Below are 24,616 nucleotides of genomic sequence, written 5' to 3'. Positions count from 1 at the left end.
GGAGAAGCAATGGGTGCCCCCAGTACCTGTGGCTCTCTAGCTGACCAGTCTCATCATGTGCCCGCCCTTGTGAGAGTAGGGAGTGGGGTAGAGCCTCCATGTCCTCATTACTGATGGGCTCAACAGGATCATGTGGATTTTCCCAAGGGAACCAGAAGTACTAGGTGGGGAAAAAACTATCCACTACCATTCACTAGAGCACAAAGGAGGAAAACTCAGTTTGGCTCCAGATATTCCTCTGCAATCCTAAGTACTGAGCAGCAATTTTTTTTTTTTAGTTTTTTTTTTTTTGGGGGGGGGGGAGACAATTAAAAGAAATCTGTGTGTAGACAATATAATATGTGTGAAAGTCACAAAAGCACTCTCAGGTATGCAAAGATCCCAAACTGACATCTCAAAAAAACCCAAATGACTCAAAGAACTCCAAAGAAATAAGAGATGATAAAAAATAAGGATGGCAAATGACAACAAATGTGAGTTTAAATCCAACCAAATCTAATCAAGGCCTCATTCCCCCACCCCCACCCCCAACTAGTACACATTTTCACTTCTGAGAAAGTAGTTCCAGAATGAGACCAAAGAATAAGCATAGAATACAGAAGACAGAAAGGAAAATGATTAGCAGATTATGGCAAGCAGTGAGCTATTAGAATATAATATGTAAGAGATGGGAACATTTGGTGTGATGATGAGGATAAAGTGCAGTCCATCAAATATGTGAGATCCATTCAAGTTTACAATGTCAAAGAACTGAGAGGGTAGGGTCTGGGGATACTGTCACATGGACATGGGCTTCACTCAGATGATGCAAGGAGTCTAGAGGGCAGAAATCTTGGCTAAGTACCAAAGCAGTCCTTGAATATGACTGTAGATCCAGCAGGCATGGACGACACCAGTGACCTGGACCTTGAATAGGATGGATATCACACGAGGACAAAGTGAAGAGGAATGGGTTGTAAGTGCAATGGGAGCGGGGAGTACGTTGATCTGTGTAGCCCCTGACACTTACGGAAATGAACACCCTCCCCTTGAGAAGGCTCTAGGGGAAGAGTGGGTCCTCCAGAGAGCGCAGGAGGCGGAAGGATGGGTCAGAGAAGAGATTAAAGATAACAGAGTTTGTTTACCAGAAAATGAATGTTCCAAAGGGTACACAGAAATGTTTGGAAAGAGGAAGACTATATGGATTTAGGTCAAGAAGACAACAATATAGGAATGTGAGCGAGTATGGGAAAGATTAGGTGACAGGAAGAGCTTGCATTCTGGGGGGTGGGTAGCCAGGGTTGGAAAGGATGAAATGCCTGGCAGGATTAGAACTCTGCAGTCCGTGTGTTTCTGGGCAGGCTGACAATAAGCAGCTTGCTGAAGTCAGCAACTTTGTCGCCCATTCCTTCCTCCAGCTGTTACCTGCAGTAAAAGATTATTAGCCTAGGACAGAGCTTGTCCTTCGCGCCAGCAGTAGCAACACAGAGCTCTCTTGTTTTCATGTCCTAATCCAGAGGTCATTACTCGGTCTTAGAACATGAGCCAGTCCTGCGCTCCATCTTGGTGTTTTTCCTCACTCCTGCCAATCGTGTTTTTCATATTTCAAGAGGAAGCCTTTTGAAAGGTTGTGTTGATTCCCTGTATTCTCCCACAGTGACCAGGCAAGCCAACCACCAGGATCTGGCTCAAGCTTCACTCAACAGCCCCAGTTCTCAGAACGCTGAGAGGCGTCTGTGCCAGAAGTTTCACATTCATGTACGAAGTCATTTTCATTCATGGAGTTCATTCAGAGTTGATATGAACCTTGTTTTGCTGCAAGGACTCTCATGCTACATTCTATCTTATAAAGACAACTATAAAACATTCTATTGAAACAGCACAATTTCAAGGTAGACAATATTCTTTACTGTTTGTACAGCCCTCTTAAAAGAAATCCGAAGGACTGTGAACACTATACAGGTATCGATAAAAGTAAAAAAATCAAGAATGTCTGTAGTCAAAAAGACAGAGTATTTGATACGACACTTAATATTGGCAAGGATGTAGACAAATTAGAATTCTTAGACCTTGCCGGTGGGAATGTAAAGTGATGCAGCCACTTTGGAAAAAAGTTTGGTAATTTCTCAACATGGACTTAATCATGGAGTAACCCTATGACCCAGAAATTCCACTCCTAGGTATAATATACTCAAGACAAACTCGTACACAAATGTTGGTAGCAGAATTATTCATACTAGCCGAAAAACAGAAATAATCCAAACGTCCATCAATTGAAGGAAAAGACAAATAAAACATGATATATTCATATAATACAATATTATTTGGCAGAAAAAACTATGCTTAAGTACCGATACCTGCTATAACATGAACCTTGAAAACAATATGCTAAATGAAAAAATCAGACACAGAAGACTACTTATATGTGATTCCATTTATAGCAAATGTCCATACTAGAAAAATCTATAAGCAAATTTCCAGAATAGGCAAATCATATATAGCACACTTTAAACAGGCAAATTGTATGATATATTAATTACGGCTTGAAAATGCTTTTAAAGTTATCAAAAATGAATTCTATTTTATATCATAGCTCTAGCATATAGTAGGCACCCAATAAGTGTTAGCTGAATAAGGAAATGAAGAAATTAATAGGTTTATATTGACAAAATTTACAAACTATGCGTTGGTAAACTTTAGTAAAACATTAATTATTTTTGCTATCAATTTGAAATGGGTTACAACTGAAGCAGAAACAAAATTGATCTCTGCATAAGCAGTATTAATGCTTCTGGAGTGTAGCAATTCGTTCAAATAAAATAGCCCCAGGCATGTTTATTTTAGTGTCCATCCGTCTCAGCCACCAGGAAATATTCCTCCCTAGAGACACCTAGCGTAATGATGTGAAAAATTAGTTAAAATCACTGAACTGTTATCTTCAGAATTCTTTTTTTTTTTTTTTTGAGACAGAGTCTCACTTTGTTGCCCTCAGTAGAGTGCTGTGGTGTCACAGCTCACAGCAACCTCCCACTCCCAGGCTTAGGCAATTCTCCTGCCTCAGCCTCCTGAGTAGTTGGGACTACAGGTACCCGCCATAACGCATGGCCATTTTTCGTTGTAGTTTGGCCAGGGCCGGGATCGAACCTGCCACCCTTGGTATATAGGGCCGGCGCCCCACCCACTGAGCCACAGGCGCCACCCAGAAGCCCGATTCTTGCAGCAGCCTCTTCTATGCTTATGCCAGCAACCAGCCTACATAATATGCTTTCACAAGCAACTACTCCTAGGGGGCTGTTGAATAGATTTTCACAGGAAGTATCACTGTACTATAGAATGAGATGATTAATTGACTTTTGGCATCCAACAAGGAAGTGAATTTTGACCAAAAGAAACAGCATAAAAATATCTCCCTTTCTAATCCTAAATTAAAATTTCTGAAACCAGTCTGCACATTAGAATCTTCTGGGGAGCTTTAAAAAATACTGATGCTCAAGTCTCACTTCCAGAGATTCTGATTAGTTTGGGGTGGGAACCCGGCCATCTGTATGTTTTAAAATCCCCCTCCCAAGTGATTCTTATGCGTTCAGAAACTCATACAGGACTGGAGAACACAGAGCCAGCAGAGAGAATTAAAAACAAGATGGATCACTCAGGTAATGGAATCTGAGACTCAGCACACAGACTAACGCCCACCCTAATGCTGACATCAAGCATACAGTGCCCATTTCCTGGACAAGTTGTAAAGCATCAAAACTCTGTACTGAAAGTGACTTCTGAGCATTTGTAGATAAAAAGAATAAGAATAGTGTACAAATCCTCATAAGGCACATGAAACAAGCAAGGGACATTTCAATGCGGACATGGAGAAACACAAGGGAAGGGATGCCACGCTGGAGGAGAACCAAAACTATTTCACTGTTAAGAGTTATCACCATAAATATGGTTTATTGTACCCTCAATGAATCCCCAATAATAAAAAAAAAGTTATCACCATATAGTGGTACCAGATTCCCACTTAAAGTCTTAATACGTAGCTATGTGTGAATGTGTTCAATTTAGAACATTTAGTTCTTATTTCACAGAGTGCTTTCTCAACAATTTATGTCATTATCCTCCCAAATTTATTATATATAGGCTTTGATTTGAATTTCTCTGATGAATGGTAAAAAAACACAAATATAGTCTAGTAAGGGGGAGGGAAAAAGGAAGGAGAGGGTAGGAGAGGGGGAGGGCGATTGGCGGGATCTCATCTAATAAACACAAAGTGAAGGTGTTCAGCATTGAGTGTGAAGGGCTCAAGTATAATTTGAACTTGACCTTGGAAGTGAGAACAATGTAACCTAAAAATGTGTACCCTCATATTAATCTAAAAATTAAAAAAAATTATTATATACAGGTACTAGGACTCTGCTTCCCTCTTTGAAGAGGGAATGTAAGCTCCAATGCAACAAAACAAGCAAGAACTGTGTTTTAATAAAGCTCTAGTCTGTCTATGGCACTCTGTCAACAATTACCATCAGGGAAGGCATCTTGGAAGGTCCCTTTGGATCTTGGTCTGGCCATGAATGCTGACCTTGAAATCATTGAGCCCTTGGTTTCTGTTTTTCAAAATGTTTTGAAAGTTCTTTTCTAGCATGATTTCAGTGACCAGGATGAAAGTACTGGTTTTATCTAAAATGGCTGGAAAAGCTCATCCTAAGCCAACAGCATAAGCTTTTTCTCCATAACTCCTAAAAGGTGGCTTGAGGCTGTTCAATGAACCAAACCTTTTGTTTTAATATTTTCCAGACAAGGGGATTTAGAAAGTTGAGACGATTCTGAGTACAGTTATTTTATTTTTAAAGGTTTTGAGGTTCAGAAAGGGAATGAGACCAACCTGGCACACTGCAAGGCAAAAAACACTTTGGGTTCTGAAGGACGCGATTGCAGTGAGAAAAGACAATCACACACTTGTGCTAAAACCTGCCGCGTAGGAAGTACACTCGGGGGTCACTTCTCACACTCTCCTGCCTGATCACCTTTCATAGGAGGGAAAGAAAACAGAGGGGTTGCAGAAACCATATTCCATAACTCACGGGAAGCCTCACTCATCTGATAACAGCTTGCATGTGCCTAACTCTGTAGGATGAAGACAGTAGACTTTCCGCTACGTCTGCAGAGGTTTCCCCCAACCTGCATTTGCCCCATCTGTGCTTAGTTATGAGATTTGTTGTTGTTGTTGTTGTTGTTGTTGATGATGATTCATTGAGGGTACACAGAACCAGGTTACATTGATTGCTTTTGTTAGATAAGGACCCTCTTGTCTTTGTTTCCCGCCCCCAAAAGGTGTACCACACTCACTGCCTTCAACCCCATCCCCCACCCCCAACTACATAACTAGGACCTTAATTGTCCTCATACCAGAATTAAGTACAGAGGATTCTTATTTCTCCATTCTTGTGATGCTTTACTAAGAAAAATGTGTTCCACATCCATCCAGGTTAATACAAAGGATGTAAAGTCTTTATGTTTTTTAATGGCTAAATAGTATTCCATGGTGTACATATACCACAGTTTGTTAATCCATTCCTGGGTTGGTGGGCATTTAGGCTGTTTCCACATTTTTGCAATTATAAATTGAGCTGCAATAAACAGTCAAGTGCAGGTGTCAATGTGGTTAAAGGATGTTTTTTCTTCTGGGTAGATGCCCAGCAATGGAATTGCAGGATCAAATGGGAGGTCTAGCTCCAGTTCTTTGAGGGTTGAATTAGTTTGCAGTCCCACCAGCAGTGTAAGAGTCCCACCAAATGGGAGGTCTAGCTCCAGTTCTTTGAGGGTTCTCCAGGCTGCCTTCCCAAAAAGTTGAATTACTTTGCAGTCCCACCAGCAGTTCCCTTCTAGTTATGAGATTTTTATAGTTAACATTTACAATTTTATAACATTTCTTTTTTTTTTTTGGTAATGTCTTTTTTTTTAATTTATTTATTTTTATTGTTAAGTCATAGCTTTGTACATTAGTGCAATCAAGGGGTACAATGTGTGGGTTTCGTATACAATCTGAAATATTCTCATCAAACTGTTCAACGTAGCCTTCGTGGCATTTTCTTAGTTACCGTATGTAGGCATTTGTATTCTGCATTTAGTAAGTTTTGCCTGTACCCATTCTAAGATGCACCATAGATAACAAATACATTCCTTCCAGATATATTTCTTTTAGAAAGCTATCTACCCTTCAGAGTTTTCATACATATTCACCACATTTCTTGTGTGGTTCATTTATACTCAGTAGATTTATCTGTTATCATTATTAATAATATTCATCTTATTTTTTTGTTGGCACAAATCTCATTTTTCAAGTTGCCAACTATGAATAATGCCACATTTGAAATATTTTTATTATAAAATAAATACTCGTAAGCATTGAAATCATAAAAAATTTAGAAAGAAAATATAAACATCTCTCCACCATTCTTTCATTCCCATTTTCTTCAAGCAAACCTTTTTTTTTAATTTCAGATTGATAATGAGGGTAGAAATAACCAGGTTACATTGTTTTCATTTCTAAGTTAAAGTTAAAGTTGTAGTTGAGCCCTTCACCCAGAGGGCGTCTGAACACCCTCACATTGTGCACATTAGGTGAGACTCCCCAATTGCCCTTCCTCCTCCCTCCAGCCTTCTGCCTCCTCTCCTCTACTCCTTTATAGACTATATTTGTGTTTTTCTTTTGTGTGGGTGTATAGTTGTTTATATATTGGTTTCATATTAATATTATTGGATACTTTTTTCCATTCTTGAGATACTTTACTATGAAGAACATGCTTCAACTCCATCCAGATTAATACAAAAGATGTAAAGTTTCCATCTTTTCTTATGGCTCAATAGTGATATACATATACCACAGTTGGTTAATCTGTTCATGGGTTGATGGGCACTTGGGTTGCTTCCATGTGTTGGCAATTGTGAATTGAGCCGCAGTGAACATTCTGGTGCAAATGTCCTGTGGTAAAATGATTTTTGTTCTTCTGGGTAGATACCTAGTAATGGGATTGCAGGATCAAATGGAAGGTCAACTTATAGCTCTTTGAGAATTTTCCATTCTTCTTTCCATAGAGGTTGTATTAGTTTGTAGTCCCACCGATAGTGCAAAAGTGTTCCCTTCTCTCCGATCCATGCCAGCACCTGCAGATTTGAAACTGTGATGTGGGCCAATCCCACTGGAGTTAGATGACATCTCAGAGTGGTTTTGATTTGCACTTCTCTGGTGATTAAAGACAATGAGCATTTTTTCATGTGTTTGTTGGCCATTTGTCTGTCATCTTCAGAAAAGTTTCTGTTCAAGTTTTTTGCCCACTTATAAATGGGATTGTTTGCTGTTTTCTTGTTGATTCATTTGAGTTCTCTTTAGATTCTAGTTATCAGCCCTTTATCAGATTCATAGCATGCAAATATCTTCTCTCATTCTGAAGGCTCTGTTTGCTTTAGTTGTGGTACCCTTAGCTGTGCAAAAGCATTTCAGCTTGACCATTTTTTGTGTTGCTGTGATTGCCCAGGGGGGGTCTTCATAAAATTTTTTCCCAGGCAAATTTTGTCAAGCATTTTCCCCCACACTCTCTTTCAGTATTTTATTGTTTCACATCCTAAATTTAAATCTTTTATCCAGTGAGAGTCAATTTTTGTCATTGGTGAAAGGTGCAGGTCCAATTTCAGTCTTCTACATGTGGCTAACTAGTTCTCCCAACACCATTTATTAAATATGGATTCTTTCCCCAGTGTATTTTTTGTTTGTTTGTTTGTTTGTTTGTTTTTCTAAGACAGAGTCTTACTTTGTCACCCTCCATAGAGTGCTGTGGCATCACAGCTCACAGGAACCTCAAACTCTTAGGCTTAAGTGATTCTCTTGCCTCAGCCTCCCAAGTAGCTGGGACCACAGGTACCCGCCACAATGCCTGGCCATTTTTTGTAACAATTGTCATTGTTGGTTAGCAGGCCCAGGGTTACAAACCCGCCAACTTTGGTGTATGTGGCTGGCACCGTAACTACTGTGCTATGAGTGCCGAACCGCCAGTGTATGTTTTTGTTTGGTTTATCAAAGATCAGATAGCAATATGTGGCTGAGTTTATCTCTAGGTTCCCTAATTATTGCACAGATCTGTATCTCTATGTTTGTGCCGGTACCATGCTGTTTTGATCACTATAAACTTATAGTATAACCTGAAACCTGGTAATGTGATGCCTCCAGATTTGTTTTTATTTCTTAAAATTGTGTTGGCTATTTGGGTTTTATTTTTTGGTTCCATATAAAACAAAGTACTATTTTTTCAAGTTCTTCAAAGTATGATGTTGGTGTTTTGATGGGGATTGCATTAAATCTGTCGATCACTTTGGGTAGTATGGACATTTTAACAATGTTAAATTTAACAATGTTAAATGATTCTTCCCAACCACGAGCATGGTATGTGTGTTCTTCCATTTGTTAACATCTTCTGCTATTTCTTTTCTCAGAGTTTCACCGTTCTCTTTATAAAGATCCTTAATGTCCTGTGTTAAATATATTCCCAGGTATTTCTTCTTCTTTGGAGCTACTATGAAGGGTATTGTGTCTTTGATTTGATTCTCAGCTTGACTATTATTGGCATATATGAAGGCTACTGATTTATGGACCTTGATTTTGTATCCTGAGATGTTACTATATTTTTTGATCACTTCTAAGAGCTTTGTAGTTGAGTCCCTGGAGTTCTCCAGTTTTAAGATCATGTCATCCACAAAGAATGAGAGTTTGACCTCCTCTGTCCCCATTTGAATACTCTTGATCACCTTCTCTTGCCTGATTGCATTGGTGGGACTTCCAGCACTATGTTGAATAGCAATGGCAATAGTGGCCATTCTTGTCTAGATCCGGTTAAGTGGAAATGCTTTCAGTTTCACTCCATTCAATATGATATTGGCTGTAGGTTTGTTGTAAATGGCCTCTATCAATTTAAGAAATGTCTCACCTATGCCTATTTTCTTAAGTGTTCTTGTCAGAAAAGGATGTTGAATTTTATCAAAAGCCTTTTCTGCATCAATTGAGAGAATCATATGGTCTTTGTTTTTTATTTTATTTATGTATATCCATAATGTAAATTCATTATATTATTTATGGATTTACATATGTGGAACCAACCTTGCATCCCTGGGATAAAACCCACTTGATCATGATGTATAATTGTTTTAATGTGTTGCTGTATTCTGTTGAAGCAAACATCACTAACCATAAACTATGTATTTTTTTATATCACTATGAGATACAATATATGTAAGTATAATTATGTATGGATGTATGTATACATATATAGGTATTGCTAATAAAATTGCTACCATTTATGTTCAAATGTGGCCCCAAAAATGACCCAAAATTCACAAAACAAGATGTAACTAGCTGTTTCCTCTTATTGTCGGTTATTAACCTCACTAGAATCGCCATGACATCCCAAATGCCAAACCCAATGGCCACTTTTCAATTTTTATCTCATTTTAGCATCTCCTCTGTGGCACTGTACAAACTTAGCTCAACCTACTTCTTGTAACTCCTTTAACTCTCTTGCCACATCACCTCATTATTCTTTTGCTTTCTGTCTGATTCTCCTTCACCCTTCACATCACTCTATAATCTCCCTGACATATCTGATCATTGCCCATGACGCCAGCTATCATACAAACAAAGAAGGCTACAGATTTGTATCTCCACCCTAATCTCTCTGTTACCAACAGCCAACTGGGCATCTGGCTCATATGTTTCAAACTCTAGATTTCACCCATGTATCTTTCTCTAATCTGTCAGCCCTATCTCAGTTGATAGTCTCACTGATCACATTGCTGCAATAGCCAGAAACTTTCAAATATCTTTGTCACTTAACCTTCCTCACTTTTTGTACCAAGTACCACTGACTTGACTGCTAACATTCATCCCCTCATTCCACAACCAGACCTGTAGTGCAAGCCTGCCTCGTTCATTATCTGAATGATCACAGATCATCCTGTTGTCAGTCTCTCCCGTCTCTAACCATCCTCTATGACACTACACAAATGAATTTTCTACAGTGATAAACCTCTTCACAGTAGTCCTCTCATCAGGACACCCAATGTGTCCCCCTGCCTGCAGGATATATGTGAACTCCTCTTTAGATAAGACAATGTGTTTTCAATTAGCTCCTTACACTAATCTCCAGTCTCTCCTCTTGTGCACACTGTAGTCTAACAACATAGCCTGCACTAAGTTCCTCAAGAAAATCATTATATACTGGTTCGACTGTGGCCCCCTAGTTCATTACACATTTATTGAATATGAGCTGTGTGCGTGGCCCTTATTACTCTTTTAATTTTTATCAAAGCTATGTAAGGTAAGTTCTACTTACCTAAATTGTAGGTAAGTACCCCTATTTTATAGATGAGGAAACTTGCCTCTGAAAGATATATCCTCCCAATTTGCTCACCCAGCAATTCCCTTCTTATTCCTCAAGGTGCAACCCATTTCTTACTCCCTTCCTCTCTAGCCTTCCAGTCAGAATTCAAAACATAATAGATGTTCAACAAATGTTTGCTGAATTCAATAAAGACAAAGTAGCTATAAGGTGATCTGTCATTAGTTCTTGCATGAAATTTAAGAGTGAACCATCCACTGATGTTTTAGGCTATGTGGAGCTTCTTCTCATGCACATACTATTGTAACTCTTTCTCATCTGGACTTTCCATTTTAGTCCATATACTATGCTGAAACAGCTAGTCCTATAGCTTGCACACCCTCCTTGGGAATCAGAGATAATGGGATGCCTTTTGTGTTTATCACCTCCTGAGAAGTAGGCCAGAAAGATCACATTTTACGCTTTTTGCTCACCTTGAGTATAAAGATAACCATTACCTCTCCAATGCCCCACGTGTCTCTGATGAAGAGGAAGAACATGGCTGAAGTGGTGTATACTCCCAGCATTAGAGAAGAATGAGACTGGCTCTGCCCTTTGCCACTGCACCCTTAAACCCGGGGAAGAGGACTTCCCTAAGAACATTCCTTCTCACAGAGCAAGGCCTTCCTAGAACCAAGGGTCCATGCTCACCCTCAGCCTGCATCTCTCTCTCCAACCATGCTGCTTATACCTGGACCCAGAATTCTCTAGCAAAGAGGCCCTGAGCCCACTTCTAGCCATTCTCCCTGGGTCCTTCCTCCAGAGGAAGAGAACATCCCTAGGTCCAAGGAATGGCAAAGACAGGCCTGTTTGTGGGGATGCAGGTGGAGTTCATGGTCTAGGCTGGGGTATCCACACACATGTCCACGAGACCTCTCATTGTACAAGACAGAGCTACAGTGAGAAGACAAGGTGGCGCCAGAATATGGACTCAGGGACAGGTTCTCACCACTGCCATATTCAGGTGTACAGCTACTAGACGTCCAAGAGACTCGAGCTTTTATAATGTTGTGAAGATATATTAGTTAAGGTAGGAAAACAGAAGACATTGCACTTAATAGTGTGTTAGCTTGAGTATAGCTTTGGAAATATTTAGACACCATATTATGTGGCCACTCATATGTATCCTTGCACTGGGCCTCACCAATTTCAGGAGTAGGCCAGACCTGACCTTACACCTACAGAAAGCTGTTAAGTGGTCAAGAAGGTCTTTAGTGGGCTCCACAGAGAAAGCTACGAAAAACAACACCAGGAGCCAGGTAGACAAGGGAAGAAGAACAAAGAGTCTCAGCATACACAGGGCGAACCCAGGAATTAGCTCTTGGGAAAAACAGATGAGAAAAATTAATCCAGAGTGTAGAACTAAGATCTGAGCCTGCAACTCCTGAAGAGGCCCTGAGGAAACAGACATGCAGAAACGCCACGGGCGAGCTCTCAGAAGGCAAAGGAAGTCTAGCCAATCAAACTTGAAAAAGACAAAAACCATAAACACACATCAGTGATCTAACTTTAAAAACATCTTCAGAAGACCAAAAAGATGGGTGAGTTTCAATAATTCTCAGTTTTGTTTTGTTTTTAAATATGTATATACATGATTCAGACTTCAGGGGGAAAAGCATTCCAGTCAATTGGCCAGGTCAAGACTAGGAAAAGTAGGGTGCCTGGACTAAGGGTCCTACAAAGCTGTGTCAAGAAGGCAAAGTATCAGATTTCCCCCAAAAGATTACCAAAAGGTGATGGCATGGATACAAAGCAGCCAAAACATAATAAAGGTGATTGCAGGTACTTATTATATTTGTTAGTTTAGGCAAATCACTTACCCGCTTGGACTTTCTGCTAACAGGTCAGAGGTCAGAAATCACAGGTCAGAGATTTTTGTATTGTTTACTCATTGCTGTATGCAGTAGCCTCAGATGAAACCTGACACATGGAGGATGCTTCGTGAGTATCTGTTGAAAGAATGACTCTCTCTAAGACTCAGCGGCCGCATATGAACTGACATGCCTTGTAGTCATATGTAAAATGCCTGAAATATTTCCATAATATAATAGATGATCAGAACATTCTGATCATCATCATTATTTTTATTAGGATAAATATTACTAGAATGATTTGCTATAAACCCAGTGGAAAAAATACACTGTTAATATATCCAGGTTACCCTGTGAAATCCCAAAACAAAAGGTATTCATTATTAGTTCAGTGAAGCCTGTTAGTGAATCCCGGGACAGAATAAATAATTTGACCAATTATGTAGTAATAGGAACAGAAATGGAAAAGTGAATTTTATTTATTTATTTTTATTTTTTTTTTTTTTTTGCAATTTTTGGCCAGGGCCAGGTTTGAACCTGTCACCTCCAGTATATGGGGCCAGCACCCTACTCCTTCAAGCCATAGGCGCCACCAGAAATAGAAAAGTGAATTTTAAAGACTAGCTTGTCTTCAGGGAGTTTGGCAGCCTACGAGTGGCACCAGTGTGTCATTAGCTCCAGACCCAGAATGTAATGACCTGATTATCTCTGGGCCCTCAATAATAATGTCATTCTTTTCTTTCATTCTCAATTGATTTCATTTTCCTTACCCCATGGCAGATATTCCAACTGTTTTTGTCCATCTCTGCGAGCCCTCATTTCCACTTTGACTCCAAATCATATTTCCCGAGGCTTTTCTCCCTGGGCGCTATGACTTCAGCAATCAATTCTTCTTTACTAGGTCTTCATTCCCCTCCCCCACTTTCCCAGTCTCCCTTTTCTCAGATTACAAACCAGCCCGCCATTCCCTTCCCTACAACTGGTTTCCTGACCTTCACTCTCCTTCAGTTACTGCATTTTTGCCTTCATCAACCACCTGCTTTATAAGTTCTGCACACTCCCTGCCTCCTCCTCCACTCACTCTTCAGCCCACTCAGCTGTGTGCTGCCCCCCCACCCACTCCAGGCTGTTGAAACTTAAGTCTGCCGTGCCCTGCTGAGTGCCAGATCCAGGTCCGCTGCGGTCACGGCTCCCACCTCAATCCTCTTCCAGCTTTCTGTTAAATTCCAGGCGTGTTCTCTAGTTCATTCAGTCAGCAAATGTATGTTGAGCACCCATCAATCACTGCCCCAGGCACCAGAAATACAAAACTGAGGAAGGTCTAAATGCAACGTGGTATTCTGGGTTAAATTCTCAAACAGCGAAAGGATGTCTGTGGAAAAACTGGTGAAATCGGGATAAAAATCTGTACTTTCCTTAATAGCATTGTACTAATGTATCAGTAATTTCTTGGTTTTTGACATATATACCATAGCTATGTAAAATTATAAACTAAAAGAAACTGGGTAAACGATAGATGGGATTCTCTATAATATCTTTGCAACTTTTCCATAAAACGAAAATTGTTCCAAAACAAAAAAGTTTTTAAAAGTGAGTAAAATACTTTCCCTATCATCAACGATCTCACAGAGATCCACAGGCTTGGGATAAATGAGGCAGATGGTGGAAAACTCAACCACAGACTCTTCCGTCAGGAGTAAATGTAGAAGCCAATCTGCTTTTTCTCAGCCTTTTGGGAGACAAGAGCAGCACCGTTTGGGATGCATTTATGGACCGCCCTGCAAGCATTTCATGAGAATGGGATGTAAGGGTGTCCAAGGGTGAATTTTTACACATTCCTAGATAATAAATTGTGAGGCTTTGGGAGGTCTCAGATTGATCGAAGCCAATTCCAGTTAAATCACTCCACTTTCTAAGAAGTTGAATATTACTTACATACTTTCTTTGTTCTTGTCAAGGCAAATAGTTCAAAGTTTGAGGGAGCTACGAGCCACCTAGAGGTGATCTTTTTTCTTTCCAGCCTTCTCATTGTCTGGCTGCCAGAGTTCCTGGAAATGGCATTTTTAATGAGCTTTTTTTTTCCTGGTGAAGACTTTGATGTGGTTGAAAAATGTATTCTCTCTTGAGTGTAGGCAGGGCACCAATTAACCCACAGAGCGTGCCCTTGCTGTCCTCCCAGGTTGGAGTTCGTTACACCTGCCATGCAGTGTATAGACGCATTACCTCACCTCCCTCCGTCTTCCCTCCTGCAGATGCAAAGCAGTTTGGGCAGCCTTCCACTCTTCCTCTCGCTCTTTCAGACATCTCCATCTTGCCTTTTCTCACAATCTTACGACAGCAATGGAGGTGGAAAGAGAGGTAAGGCGGCAATAGGAGAGCCACTGTTTTGAGCGGTTGATTGAGCAAGAGATTGTGTTGGTTTTATTCTCTTCAATATATATTTATACCTACAGCACGATAGACAGAAAGGTACAAAGATAAATAAATAAGATGTAGTCTAAGGATTTGCAATTTTGTCATGGAAATTGTCACACACATAACTACAGAATGAAGTGGAAGGAAATGGAAGCTAGAATTATCTCCCTGTTTAAGTGACAGTTACGTTAAAGAATTGTTTTCATACTAAAAAGCGCTGCTCTTGGTTAAATGGGAATCATGTAACCCTGTGACTCTAAGACCTTCTCAATTTGAACATTGGAAAAAGAACTAAGAAAGTTCAAGAAAAGTAATTTAAATGTGAAGGTTGGAGGCATCCGGCCAGACTGTGCAAAGCCTCCAGTTGTCAACACTCCCCCAACCCCCTACTGTTCCAGTGGCTGACCCAAGCTCTGTCTTTCTTCCTCAGTTAGGAGCTCAGAAAAAACAAAATGAAATTTTCTCAATGGTTTCCATTAAAAAGTTTGTTCCTTCATCACATGGCAACATCTATATGCAAGAGAAGCTGGTAAGTAGCACCTGCAGCCAGACAGCCACTGCCCTTCCACACCTCCTATCACAGGGAGATGGATCACGACGGCAGAAGAATGTAGACAGTTAATGCCCTGACTGCAGATACCCTCCAAAAGTTTGTGTGAGGGGAGGGCTGGTGGTTAACAGCATGACAGCAAGTGGAATGTGCTTGTTCCAAATTCAGTCGGATTTGGGCCTGACCAGATGTTTGGTGGATTAACCCAGCCAAGTTACCTATTTGGAAAGTGAGAAGCTTCTTTGTTAAGAATCCATCATCTGGTTGTAACTGGGTTATAGCTTTCATGTGAAAGCCTAAATTAGTTTCATAGTAGGGCTGAGTACATTGGGTACTTTTTCTTCCATTCTTGAGATACTTTACTAAGAAGAATATGTTCCAGCTCTTTGGGATTACACCTTCGGTGCATCTTACAAGGGCATATGTGAAACTTGGTAAATGTGGAATGTAAGTGTCTTGGCACAGTAACTGAGAGAAGGCCAGGAAGGCTATGTTAACCAGTGTGATGAAAGTGTGTCAAACACTCTGTGAAGCTAGTGAATGATGCCCCATGATCATATCAATGTACACAGCTATGATTTAATAAAAAAAAAAAAAAAGAATCCATCATCTGTACAGCCTTCCTGCTTTTCTGCTGTAATCACTCACGAGTATAATCTCCCTCCACAAGCTGCTTTAAGGGTATCCTGGAAGTTTTGATGTGTAGTGTTGTTTAATATCATTCAGTTCAAAATATTTTCTAACTCTGTTCTGTTTTATTTAGTCGACATACGGGTTGTTTAGAAGTGTATCTCTTAACTTCCAATGATATAGAGATTTTCTAGTCATCATTCTGTTGTGGCAAAAGAACATGTTCCATATGGTTTCAGTTACTTAAAATTTCACTGCATGTGTGGACAGTACAGTGTACAGCCAATTTCTATAGACGTTCTAGGAATGCTTTGAAAGAATCTAGGTTCTGCGGTTGTTGAGTATATCATCCTATATATACCTATTAAGTCAATTTCTATTAATTGATTGATTGATTGATTGATTGATTGATTTATCTGTCCTTTAGGCAGGGTCTTCCTCTATTAGACAGGCTGGAAGGCAATGGTATAATCATAGCTCACTGCAGCCCTGAATTCCTGGGCTCAGATCTTCCTGCCTCAGCCTCCTGAGTAGCTAGGACTACAGGTCCCTGCCACCATGCCCAGCTAATCTTTTTAATTTTTGTAGATACAGGGTTTCAGTGTGTTTCCCAGGCTAGTCTTGGACTGCTAGGCTCAAGCATCCTCTCACCTTAGCCTCCCAAAGTAATGGAATTACAGGTGTGAGCCACCACACCCTACCAGGTCAATTTATTAATTCTGTCATTCAAATCTTCTGGGAACCAACTGACTTGTCTTCTACTGTTATTAAAAGACCTGTGTTTTTAAAAAAATCTCTGTTTCTTATAGTTCCTTCAATTTTCACTTTGTATGTTTTGAATCAGTACTGTGTGGTATGATAGAGCATAAAGTTAGTGCTACAACTCCTTTAGAATTTGTCTAGTGGATTTTCCCATTTTTGCCAGAAAATTCCAACACCACCACCAACAAAAACCCACAAAGTTGTTACCTTTTCCTGGTGAATGGAAACTTTATAAAAGTTTATGCATAAAGTATATATTATATTTAAATATATTTCTTAGTTCCCCCCAGGTCCCTCCCCTAAAAATCTATCATCAGAAAAGGAAACATGGCAACAGGCAGTTCCCAGATTATGAAAAAGATAGGTTCTGTATCTTTGTTCTTGGGTTTGTATGTAAGTTGGAACAGGTGCATTTACCATTACCTGTAATAGCCTCCATTTATAAGAGCAAGTCATATGTCAGTAGGACGTTTGTAACTTGGGGACTTACTGTAATAGCCTCTGTTCATAACTACGAGTTGTATGGAAATCAGATGTTTCTAAGTCATGAACTGCCTGGACATGTACAGAGCAAGCACACTGGCCAGGAACAGAATGAGAACATCGTTTTCCATGTGGCATTACAGATGCCACTCAGATTTTTCTCCAGCATGATCCCCTGTGTTAGAGTCTGCGGACAGTAAATGGTAAACAGAAAAGTAATGGATCCAGAAATGTCTGAAGACGCTGGGACACAAGGCAGAGGTGCTCTTTAAAGAATGTAGCCCATTCCCTGGGAGGCTGAGGTGGATGGATTGCTTGAGCTCAGGAGTTCAAGACCAGCCTGAGCAAGGGCCAGACCCCATCTGTACTAAAAGTAGAAAAACCTGGGTGGCACCTGTGGCTCAAAGGAGTAGGGTGCCGGCCTCATATGCCAGAAGTGGTGGGTTCAAACCTAGCCCCAGCCAAAAATTGCAAAAAAAAAGGTAGAAAACCCCAGGCAAGAGGATCGCTTGAGCTGGAGGTTGTTGAGAACTATGATGACGCTATAGCACCTTACCTGGGGTGACATGTTGAGACTGTATCTCAAAAAAAAAAAAAAAAAGGAATGTAACCTGTGCAATGAGGTGTGGGTCAAAAAAGTGGGAGGCAAAAGGCATTTCGTGTAAGCAGCAGGCTGCCTGTAGGAGTAGAGGACTCTTTGGGAACAAGAGGACACCACACATTAGGTATGGGAATGTCGTGACTTAAGAGATAAGCTGAACCAGCTTCCGACCAGGGCAAAGAAGGGCCATTCAAAAAATCTCCTGTCACCAAGTAAGGTGGCACATACTTGTAGTCCCAGCTACTCTGGAGGCTGAGGGGGGAATCACTTGAGCCCAGGAGTTCAAGAACAGCTTGTGAAAGGAAGGAAGGAAAGAAGGAAGGAAGGAAGGAAGGAAGGAAGGAAGGAAGGAAGGAAGGAAGGAAGGAAGGAAGGAAGGAAGGAAGGAAGGAAGGAAGGAAGGAAGGAAGGAAGGAAGGAAGGAAGGAAGGAGGGGAAGGGAGGGAAGGGAAGGGAGAGGAGAAAGAAAGAAAGAGAGAGAGAGAGAGAAGGGAAGGACGGGAAGGAAGAACTTATTATCATAAGTGTGATGTGATAGGATCAAACACTACCCAATAGGGTGGACCCACCTAAAAGAATCAACCCCCTATCTCCCCCCACCAGATATCCCACCTAAGAAAGGTGATAGGTCAACCCCCTTCTCTCCCCCACCGGATGTCCCACCTGGGAAAGGTAAATGGGCCAACCCCCACCCTTGCAACAGATGTCCAACCCAGGAAAGGGAACGTCCTGATCCCCACCTTCCTGACCTTTAAACCACCACCACCCCCTTTGGCCTTTACCCACATATGGATTTCTTCCTGGCCAGGTTGGAGATCCTCCCCACCTGCACCCAGGTGGAGTAAAGCCATTTTAATTTCACAAATCGGGCCTCCATTTTCCTTTAGTTTTGTGCGTCAGAATAATCTTTCATCTTTAGCTCCTAACCTTTCATGTACTCATTAACTTTTATGTTTTTTCTTTTTTTTTTTTTTGAGACAGAGTCTCAAGCTGTTGCCCTGGGTAGAGTGCCATGGTGTTCAGATCACAGCAACCTCAAACTCTTGGGCTTCAGCTATCTCTTGCCTCAGTCTCTCAAATAGCTTGGACTGCAGGCACCCATCACAGCACCTGGCTATTTTTATTGTTGTTGCAGTTGTCATTGTTGTTTAGCAGGCCCGGGCAGGGTTCAAACCCTCCAGCCTCTGTGTATATGGCGGGCACCCTACCCACTAAGCTACAGGCGCCACCCCATGTTTTTTCTTTCTCGTTAAAGGTTTATTACTAGCAATTTTTCGTCTACTTTTTAAGCATTAGGATTTTCCATTGGCTCTATAATATTCCATTAAGTGAATATGCTGAGATCTGTTGAACTATCCCTGAAATTTAAACACTTAAGCTGCTTCTGATATTGTCAGGAACAATACCTGATATTATCATTGATGTTGTATTATCAATAACCTTTTCCTGACTCAAAGCATTTTTTTTTTCAAAGCATTTTAAATTCCCAGAAGGGACTGGATATTGTGTCAAAGTGCATAAATGATTTTGATTTTCAATAGATTAGGTATAATCAAGTCAGCTTTCCAATTTGAATTTTTTTTTCCTGCAAAATGTACCTTACCAAAAATGAAAACAAAAAATGATCATTGCTTTCTCTTCCAATTTGGGGTATTTATTTTAAGAATTGCACATTCTAGTTTATGATTATCCTTCTTCTCTTTGCTATTTTATTAAGTGAAGAATTTAATAATTTTTCTTTTCTTTTTGACACAGAGTCTCACTGGGTTGAGTGCCATGGCCTCAGCATAGCTCACAGCAACCTCAGACTCCTAGGCTCAAGCGATCCTCCTACCTCAGTCTCCAAAGTAGTTGGGACTACAGGCACCCACCACCTCACCCAGTTAATTTTTCTATTCTTAGTAGAGAAGAGGTCTGAGTCCTGCTCAGGCTGGTCTTGAGCTCCTGAGCTCAAGCAGTGCACCTGCCTGGGCCTCCCAGAGTGCTGGGATCACAGGCGTGAGCCACCGCACCCAGCTTGGGAGTCACATCTTGTTTCCTTCTCCTTGATTTCCAACATATTTTTTTCATATGCGGTTCAGTTTATTACCTTTTGAAATTATCTTATTTCCTTTGCCCCTTAAAATTCTGTTTCATTCTTCCCTCTCTACTTCAGGTTTTAGATAACTCTGAATATAATTTTTAAAATTTGCGCATTCAAGTAAAAAAGGAATCATAGTTCTAAATGAATGAGAAATAGTATCTATATAAACAATGCGTAAAATGAGTTATGGTTTTTATAATCTTACACTCACTGTCTTATTTTAAGAGGGATCTTACTACTGATATAATCAATTGTCGATACTAATATGAAGCATGCTATTTCTGGACAAGATAGCAAAATATGTAGGAACCTAAAAAAATTATATATAGCTTTTATATGAATATATACACATAAAAGTAAAATTCATGAATAAAATTCATGCACAGTAAATGTAAAAAGTAAATTTTACTTTTAAAAGTAAAATTCATGCACAGTAATAATAATAATATTTACCATTAAATGAGCAACTACTAGGTGCCAAAAACTTTGTTTAAAATATTTCTTATCCTTATAACAAAGTAGCTTTTATAAATAAGGAAACTGAGACTCAAGGTCACATTGATAGTAAATGCTAGAGCCACAGTGCAAATCCTGGTCAGAAAGTTTCAAAGTCATGGTCTTCCCATGATGCTCTTCTTCACCATCAAGCTTCAGGGTAAGTTGCATGAAAGAATTCAAAGGTCATAAAATTCTTATTTCCTCCTCAAGTCTTATATTCAGAATTTATATTCTCTGATATATAAGTTTTATGGCTTAAAAAAACTATATTTTAGTTTGGGAATATGTGAAGTCAAATAAGATTCTAATTAGACAAGTACCATAGAAATATGAAGATTCATATGATGCCCCATGATCATATCCATGTACACAGCTATGATTTAATTTAAAAAAAAGAAATACGAAGATTCCAGCACTGCAAATCTTTTTTCTTTCTATTAAAGGATATTGTAGATATATTTGTCTCAATCAAAACAAGTCAAGATTCAGCTTTCAAGGATGGGCGCAGTGGCTCACACCTATAATCCTAGCACCCTAGGAGTCCAAGACCAGCCTGAGCAAGAGTGAGACCCCATCTCTAAAAAAATAGCCAGGTACCTATAGTCTCAGCTACTTGGGAGGCTGAGGCAAGAGGATCACTTGAGCCCAAGAGTTTGAGGTTGCTATGAGCCTGATGCCACAGCACTCTGTTTCAAAAAAAAAAAAAAAAGATTCAGCTTTTAGATAAAGAAGGGGGCCAACTAGGAACTATTAGAATGAGCTCTTTCTGCCAATTGGAAGAGAGATCTACCTAAACGCTTCTAAGATTCATCATTTTTGCATATTAGCATGATCTCTGTCATCTGAATAGTCTGTTTCATCCACTCATGGGGTTTTTATATATTACAGGTCAAATGTAATAATAGTAATTAGTATCCTTTACAATTGGAATGTGATTTTTCATTTTTCCAATTTTAAGGAAAATCTCATAGAAGTAATATTGTACAGTGGCTATTTCCTGCTTTAGTAATTTAGGACATAAAGCAAAGTAACTTTTTTCAAAACCTTCATTTCTCTGTGATGTGTGTCTTTTTCTCTTCCTTTTTAACACCACATCCAAGTCCACCAACCCCAAGAAGTGACTTCAGTTCAAGGCTTCCTTCCTATTACAAGTACCTTTACAGAGAAAATTTTGCCTACCAAATGGCTCCGTTCTCTCTGGCCACTGGTCAGTTGACACTGCCACCTGAGGTCACTGCTGAAGCCTAGATGGTTCAGTAACTTGGGTATCATCTAGCTATTTTCTGCTGATTTATGGCAAAATTGAGCCCACACCTCCACCAAAATCTTACAGCTCATCAGCTTTGGGATAACTGTATCCACTGCCAGGAATAGACCCCTCAGTTTGGGCTTTTCTACCAATAAGAACAGGCCCCATCTGAAGTTTATCACCCAACTATAAAGAACCTGAGACTAAAAGATAAGCAACACGTGCAGGCAGATTGTGAGACTCTGGACATCATGAGCCAGATGACTTACCACGCGCTCCATCACCACCTTCATTAACATAAAGCTCCAGGGGCAAAAAGATAGATGAGGAAACAGCCTGGTGCTATACTATCTTGATCCATATCACTTGCTTCACAGGCTCCTAGAACTCTCAACTAACAGCTCAGACTCAGCACTGTGCCTTACTTATTTTGACCTTCTACATACCCTCAGCAGGCACTTTCCCCAAGACGTACTCAGTAACAGGATGACTAGATGCAAGGGGGGTTCAGATCTCAGCACTTGTGTAAGATTCAGATTCAGATTCTGTCTCTGTCCCTCCCTCTCTGCCTCTTTTTCTCCTTCCTCTCCCTGCCCTCTACAGCCTGAGAGCAGAATGCATCATTTCTTCCCATTCTCAAAAGCTGTCCCCTCTTTCTATCTTCTGTGCGAATGGCAATTTTTTTCCAGGAAATATCCAACCATGTTACAATTGGAAAAAATCCCTTTTAGAATCTGTTTTGTTTCAGGTGAAATCAATTGTGTTGAATTGTAAACCTAGCAATAAGCAGATGAAGTCATATTGTACTTAAGTACATCTTGAGACCAACCCAAGAGTTTGAGATATGATGAACTAAAACTTGCTTTGAGACATGAGAATTTCAATATTGTGTAAGAAGATACTCAAAACTGTGAATGTGTATTAAAGTGATGTACTTGGCTGGGTGCAGTGACTCATGCCTGTAATCCTAGCGCTCTGGGAGGCTGAGGAGGGTGGATTGCCTGAGCTCATGGATTTGAGACCAGCTTGAGCCATAGCTAGACCTTGTCTCTAAAAAAAAAAAAAAAAGTTGGGCATTGTGGCAGGCACCTGTAGTCCCAGCTACTTGGTAGGCTGAGGCAAGAGAATCCCTTAAGCCCAAGAGTTTGAGGTTGCTGTGAGCTATGATGCCACAGCACTCTACTGAAGGCAACGAAGTGAGACTCTGTCTCCAAAAAAAAGGTGATGTACTTTAATTGCAGCAATATGCATATAGTCTGGCCCCCTGCACACATTAAGTAGGGATCTTCAAGGAACTCTCCATCACATTAAAAACTGCCATGTCCATCCCAAGGAAGAAGCATTAGTACCTCTAAAAAGAAGACTCAGAAGAACACATGGAATCTCTAGACAGCCCAAAAAGTGACTATCAAAGGACCTTGATTGTTTATTCCCTAAGGAATAAAAAGCACAATAGCTAGAAATGTTTGGCAACATATTAATGAAAGTCGCCCTGCACAACTTTAATTGGGTGCTGGAAATTGTTCCTTGTGTTGCCAACAAAAACAGATGGAGAGTATCTTTTCAAAAAAAAGAAGTAATGAAACTTCCCTCAAAGAAATTGCTTGGGAAAAGAAGTTACACTTGAAAACAGGGTAATCATCATGAGACGTAAACGGGAAAAGCAGAAAAGCAAAGACAGGGTAAACCAACTGACTTCATCATTCCTCGTTCACAGCCATCTCGTATCTGGAGCATGCCAGCTCCACACCTAGCTGCCATCTGGTCATCAGGCCTCTCGTGATATTGCCCAGTACAGGGGGAGAACGTCTGGCCATCTGCTTTATCTTAGGTGTAGTCACCCAAATGGTACAGAGAACCCAAAACTAAAAGATAAGTTGTACTAATATGTGTGGGCAGATTGTGAGAATCAGAAACCAAATAACTTACCAGTTGCTTAATCATTGGCTTCATTAAAATAAAACTCCAGTGGCAAGAACACTCTCGTGACTCATGGGTAAGGGAAATTTTCTCATTCCTGTAAATGATTTCCTGACACTTACCAACAGCTGTTGTCTAGCCATATCAAAAACTGGAAATCGGGGAGTTCAATTTGAGTAGATAACCTATAATTAATCATTCAAAATAAATAGTCCAAACAAAACACATCTTTTAGAATAGGGAGGACAACAAATGCTACAGACTCCCTGTGTCCTTAACCAACAATCCATCGCTCTTTCCCGTAGGAATGCTCGCTCTCTGGTGGTGTTTTCCTAATTGCCCACTCTCAGCAACACCTCTGCCTCTGTACCTCCATATCCTCCTTGATCCGCTGGCATTGCTCTCAACACTGACAGCCATTGATCAGTTTCTGTTTGCTTTATTATTGAACAGTTGAAAATTCATTCTAACTGTAGCCTGTAATATTGGAAAACTGGTTCTAACCTGACTTTGCTTCTGTTTATATGGCCTGAAGTGAGTTAAAACCCTTTCTGGGTTGTAAATTTTCCCATTGTTAAAATGAAGGGAAGGACTCCAGCTATCACATTCTTATTCTAAGTGAATAATTTTCAGCTTTTATTTTTTTTTCTTGAGATCAATAATGTTTCAATGCAATATCTTTTGGAAATCTAAATTAATACAAAATCCATCATGGGCCAAATATCAAAGTAGTCAATAAAGGGAAGGTCCAAGGAAGCTGGGGTTGGGGAGGCAAGTGAGACAAAGCTGTGCGGGGCAGGCTAGAGTCCTGTCCTTATCAACAATTTTGATGTTTTTGTTCAATGTGGATTTTCTTACTTTAATTTTGTTTCAAATATTGTCTCTTTGGTCCTCTGAGCTTCTTGGCACCCCTTAAATTTTGTCTCACTCTTTTTTTTTTAGATTCAATAGCAATTTTATGAAATAATACAGAGATCCCTTGTACATTTTACTGAGTTTACCTTAATGATGACATATAACTCTAGTAATATTAGTCCACATCACAAAATCCCAAAACTATAGATGTAGTTTGGTATCAAAGGACCTTGATTGTTTATTCCCTAAGGATGGAGGAGAGAAGGGAATGCTTCTACACTGCTGGTGGGATTGCAAACTAATACAGCCCTTTTGGAAAGACGTTTGGAGAATTCTCAAGGAACTAAAAGTTGACCATTACC

The 24,616-nt window shown here is 40.1% G+C and overlaps 1 non-coding gene and 1 pseudogene across 1 annotated transcript; both read left to right on the top strand.

Annotated features, from left to right (window-relative positions):
* Window positions 1–916: 916 nt before the first annotated feature.
* The window catches only part of LOC128596205 (60S ribosomal protein L17-like), a 40,807-nt pseudogene continuing 17,107 nt past the window's right edge, over window positions 917–24,616 (top strand).
* On the top strand, window positions 16,676–16,738 carry LOC128580135 (U7 small nuclear RNA). The gene has a single exon (XR_008378472.1). It is a non-coding gene; the product is annotated as a U7 small nuclear RNA (small nuclear RNA).

The sequence above is a fragment of the Nycticebus coucang genome, chromosome 2 (assembly GCF_027406575.1).
Source record: "Nycticebus coucang isolate mNycCou1 chromosome 2, mNycCou1.pri, whole genome shotgun sequence".
Taxonomy (NCBI): domain Eukaryota; kingdom Metazoa; phylum Chordata; class Mammalia; order Primates; family Lorisidae; genus Nycticebus; species Nycticebus coucang.
Note: the sequence above shows the minus strand (reverse complement) of the source record. Positions and strands in the feature narration are given on the sequence as shown.